Here is a 6,000-nt window from a genome sequence, read left to right on the forward strand (position 1 = left end):
TCTTTGCAACCCCATGAATCGCAGCACGCCAGGCCTCCCTGTCCATCACCATCTCCCGGAGTTCACTCAAACTCATGTCCATCAAGTCGGTGATGCCATCAGCCATCTCATCCTCTGTCATCCCCTTTTCCTCCTGCCCCCAATCCCTCCCAGCATCAGAGTCTTTTCCAGTGAGTCAACTCTTCACCTGAGGTGGCCAAAGTACTGGAGTTTCAGCTTTAGCATCATTCCTTCCAAAGAACACCCAGGACTGATCTCCTTTAGAATGGGCTGGTTGGATCTTCAACCACTTAGGCAATGTATATTAATATTATGATGTGCAGTCTTCTTAATATGACAGTAGCGATATTTGTTTACTATAACCAAGTTAGAAACGTACTCTCATTATGTGCAAGTCATCTGTCTGGTGACTCTCTATTTTTTTTCATTTGTGTATCTGTCTATGGTTGTTGTAATACCACTTTATCATAATTATTACAGCTTTAAAATAAAACTTGATATCTCCTACATCAAGTCTTATTAAATTATTCTTCTTCAAGAGTATTTTGGCTATCGTGCCTTTGCATTTTTTGTATGCATTTCAGAATTGCATTGCCAAGTTTCTCTTGGTTTACTTTTGCAAAAACTTTTCTGGGGATTTGATTGCATTGAGACTGAAAATCAATTTGCAGAGAATTGGCATACTTATCATATTGAGTCTTCCAATCCATGAACATCATATACGTTTCTGATTTGGGGTATTAAAAAATGTCTGTCACTAAAGTTTTATAATTTTCTTCGTAGTGTTTCTGCACAAAACCTATTATGTGTATTTATAAGCTCTTCATGTTTTATATGATTATACAAATTATTGATAGTATATTAAAAAGCAGAGATATTGCTTTGCCAACAAAGGTCTGTCTAGTCAAGGCTATGGTTTTTCCAGTGGTCATGTATGGATATGAGAGTTGGACTGTGAAGAAAGCTTTGGAGCACCAAAGAATTGGTGCTTTTGAGCTGTGGTGTTGGAGAAGACTCTTGAGAGCCTTGGACGGCAAGGAGATCCAACCAGTCCATCCTAAAGGAGACTAGTCCTGGGTGTTCATTGGAAGGACTGATGCTGAGGCTGAAACTCCAATACTTTGGCCATCTCATGCGAAGAGTTGACTAATTGGAAAAGACCCTGATTCTGGGAGGCATTGGGGGCAGGAGGAGAAGGGGATGACAGAGGATGAGATGGCTGGATGGCATCACTGACTCGATGCACATGAGTTTAGGTGAACTCCAGGAGTTGGTGATGCACAGGGAGGCCTGGCGTGCTGCAATTCATGGAGTTGCAAAGAGTCGGACATGACTGAGCGACTGAACTGAACTGAACTGAAAAATTATTGAAATTTCATTTGCTGATTTGTGTTGTTGATTTACGTAGTACCATTGAGTTTTGTATATTTCCTTTGTATGCATCTGTTGTGATAAATTCTCATTGATTCTAACAATTATCTGTAGATCTGTTTGAAATTTTATGAACATAGTTGATTTTTGTGTTCATGAATCTATGTTCTATGAATAAGATTTACTTAAAATCTTCCTTTTTCATAGAATCCTTGTTGATAATTTTATTTTTAAACAGATTTATTAACATATAATTGACATGAGTCCTTATTAAGCTCTGGTATCAAGATTATGTTTACTTCATATGACATGCTGGGAATTGTTTCTTATTTTCTATTTATGTCATATTAGAATTAGTTGTTCCTTGTTTGCCTTATAGAATATGCTTACAAAGAGGTCTGATCCTGGTGCTTTTTTTGGGTCAAATATTGTTGACTATTGTTTCCATCTTTGCAATGGTTTTCTACTTTTTCTTGTGTCAGTTACAGTTCAGAAAGTTACTTTTTCTATGATCCTTTTGTAGCATTTAGTTTTTTTTGTCACGTGAATTGAAAAAATTAATGAAACAATTTCACCAATTTAAGGATATCATGAAGCAGAAATGCGTAAGTCCAGAGGAGAAAGAATTGAACAACAGCAGGCATTATCTAGAGAAGAGGAGAAAAGAGTGCCACCCTGAGCTATTTTGAGCAGGTCTAAGAATGAGTTAAAATTTTTACTTACAAACCATATCACAGATAAAGACCTTTCTCTATAATATGTAAGGAGTGCTAGAAATTGAGAAGAAAAAAGCTAGTGAATATATAGGAAAATGAGCAAAAGAAACAATGTTTTCAGATAAAGAAATATAAGTAGCTTTTAAGATATGAAAAATGCTTGAAATAATTCATGATGGAGAAATGCTAAAGTCTTTCACTGTTTCCACTGTTGCCCCATCTACTTGCCATGAAGTGATGGGACCGGATGCCATAATCTTAGTTTCTTGACTCTTGAGTTTTAAGCCAGCTTTTTCACTCTCCTCTTTCACTTTCATCAAGAAGCTCTTTAGTTCCTCTTTACTTTCTCCCATAAGGGAGGTGTCATCTGCGTATGTGAGGTTGTTGATATTTCTCCTGGCAATCTTGATTCCAGCTTGTGCTTCATCCAGCCCAGCATTTCACATGATGTACTCTGCATATAAGTTAAATAATCAGGGTGACAATATACAGCTTTGATGTACTCCTTTATTTTCTTGAGCTCTAAAATCACTTCAGATGGTGACTACAGCCATGAAATTAAAAGACACTTGCTCCTGGGAAGAAAAGCTACGACCAACCTAGACAGCATACTAAAAAGCAGAGACATTCCTTTGCTGACAAAGGTCTGTCTAGTCAAAGCTATGGTTTTTCCAGTAGTCATGTATGGACATGCAAGCTGGACTATAAAGAAAGCTGAGCACTGAAGAATTGATGCTTTTGAACTGTGGTGCTGGAGAAGACTCTTGGAGAAGACTCCTTGGACTGCAAGGAGATCAAACTAGTCAATCCGAAAGGAAATCAGTCCTGAATATTCATTGTAAAGATTGACCCTGAAGCTGAATCTCCAATACTTTGGCCGCCTGATGCAAAGAACTGACTCATTGGAAAAGACCCTAATTCTGGGAAAGATTGAAGGCAGGAGGAGAAGGAGATAATGGAGGATGAGATGGTTGGATGGCATCACTGACTCAGTGGACATGAGTTTGAGCAAGCTCCAGGAGTTGGTGAAGGACAGGGAAGCCTGGCGTGCTGCAGGCCATGGGGTTGCCAAGAGTAGGACATGACTGAGTGACTGAACTAAACTCAACTGAAACAGATGCTAACTAAAACCTTCAGCAGTGCATCACTTCTCATTCATCAGATTGGTAAAAAGCTAAAAGATGTTGCTCATGTTTAATTTTACTAGCTATGCCAAATTTATTTTCAAACAGGTTGCATGAATATACACTCTTACTAGTAACGTGTGACAGTTTCTTCTGTCTACAAAACAATGAGGAAAAGGTAGGCAACCCAGCGAGAAATGAGCCAGATGCTTGAGTTAACAGAAAATTAGAAAATCCAAGAAAGTGGTTACCTCTGTGGAAGATGGACAGGTAAGAAACTGGCGAGGAATAAATGTTGATATGGCATATATACAAGAAATACTCTCTTTTTGTTCTTGGTAAGTGAGTGCAGGCTGCCATTGTAATGTTTTAATTCTTTAAGGAGTATCAGTTCTACACACTTTTTTGTTTGCATAATTTATTTTGTGATGAGCTTTTTCTTTTTTAAAGTAGCCTGCCAACTCCAACATCTAGTATTTGTTATAGCTCCTTAATGTTTCAGCAGCACTGGTGGACATGACGAGGTCTGAGTCCAAAGAAACAAAGGATGGAGATTTAAACTGTTTGACTATAAAATACTTAGTTTGCTTTCCTCCCTGTCTCAAGGCTATGGTTTTTCTGGTGGTCATGTATGGATGTGAAAGTTGGACTGTCAAGAAGGCTGAGCACCAAAGAATTTATACTTTTGAACTGTGTGTTGGAGAAGACTCTTGAGAGTCCCTTGGACTGCAAGGAGATCCAACCAGTCCATTCTGAAGGAGATCAGCCCTGGATTTCTTTGGAAGGAATGATACTAAAGCTGAAACTCCAGTACTTTGGCCACCTCATGCGAAGAGTTGATTCATTGGAAAAGACCCTGATGCTGGGAGGGATCGGGGGCAGGAGGATAAGGGGACGACAGTGGATGAGATAGCTGGATGGCATGACTGACTCGAAGGACGTGAGTCTCAGTGAACTCTGGGAGTTGGTGATGGACAGGGAGGCCTGGCGTGCTGCGATTCATGGGGTCGCAAAGAGTCGGACACGATTGAGTGTTGGGGGCCAGAGTGAGGCACTCCGCCCGTTGCAAAGGTCATGAGGAAGGAAGCTCGACATACGCAAAGGTGGGATCGAGCCTCAGGAGTCTCCCTGGAAATCCTCGAGCATCTACCCCCATAACCAGAGCCTGCCTGCTTTACTACTTTGTGCTCCCACCTACACCTCTGTTTTTACGGGGGGCTATCCCCCACCACCTCTTTCGGAGAAGGAGTTAACCTAGAGCTCCAGTTAATAAAAACTCCTGGGCATGACAAGAGTGTTTTAACCTACAAACTCCTCTGAAGTTCCTCTAGCCTGCCTGACAGGCTTGTCCGGCCACATGTGATTGCTCACAGCCTCCCAACCATGAGAGGCACGAGATGCTTTAAACCTTCTAAAAACAGGTTCCTTAGAAAAGTTAGAAAACTATTAGTATAAGTATAATGGGCTGATTAGAAATTGTATTGGTGAAGGGTTTTTCATTTGTTGAGCCAATGTTTGTTGCTAAGTCTCCATATCCCCTGCCCTTACACACATTAATGAATATATAGAAAAAATAAGTATTAACCTTTGATATTAATCATGTTAGACCTTAGGCTAAGTAAATTCTTTCCTTAACTAAAACCCACTACACCCTCACCCTATAGGAATGTAACTTTATTTGGGTGGCGTCTGTTTTAAGAATAATCACCCCTGGAGAAATAACTGTCCTGGTTGACTGACCGCTGTCACAAGGAGAGGGTCATAAATTGTCAGCAGGCCCCCTGGCCAGAAGATGATGCAACACCCCTAAGACCTCTGTATACATTTGTATGAAGCACCTGACTTTGATAAAAGTCAGGACTGCTGACCCCGCGTGACTTTTGCATAACATCTCAGTGTATAAAAGTAGACCATGGAAAATAAAGAATTGGGATCAGTTTCTCGAAATACTGGTCTCCCCATGTCGCTCTCTCTCTCACTCTGGCTGAGTCTCCATCTGGAGCACGGAACCTGCCATGCTTACTAATTATGCCTGGGCTTCTAAGATCCGACCGGGGAGGCCTCAGTGTCTCCTCTCCTTCAGGAGAACAGAAGGACGCCTGCGGCCTACGTAAGTGGTGCAAGGTTCTTGTCTTGAAGTTTTATTGGTCTCCCGCGTAAACCAAGCTACTCAGCCTCTTTTCTCCACTGAATTTTCCTACTGAGCTATCCTCATTCTATTACTCTTTACATCTCTAATTAATATCTAATTGAAGCTATTGTATCCTGATCCTCGCCGATGCCGTCCCCGCTTCGAATACCCTGGATCAGCCGGGGCTGGACCCCGGCAATTGAGCGACTGATCTGATCTGATCTGTCTCACTCAGAATTCAAATGTTATTTCCACACTTCAGGTTCTCTCCCGGACAATACCTAATATCTGGGTATTCATTTTTTTTACTCTGAACTTTGACAACAGTGACAAATACCAACTCAGACTAGCTTAGGCAGTTTATTGGGTCATAACCGAACCATGGGAAAGGTGTGGGAAGAACTGCTCTCAAGATAAAGGAAAATGAAGGACTGACTGGTCCCTTCTGAAGCTTCTCTTACCATCGTTTCTCTGCTTTTCTAATTGAATTAGATTTATTTTTCTCAAAAAAGTTCCCTTCTCCCAGACTGAAACCGTAGCTTCAGGAGTTTCCAGGCACATCTCTCCTACCTTTACCAACAGGAGGGACTTCCCCTTAGTGTCCATTTAAATGAAGGATGTCTATAGACCACACACACGCACACACACACACACACCC

This window comes from Bubalus kerabau, chromosome 13 (assembly GCF_029407905.1).
Source record: "Bubalus kerabau isolate K-KA32 ecotype Philippines breed swamp buffalo chromosome 13, PCC_UOA_SB_1v2, whole genome shotgun sequence".
NCBI lineage: Eukaryota > Metazoa > Chordata > Mammalia > Artiodactyla > Bovidae > Bubalus > Bubalus kerabau.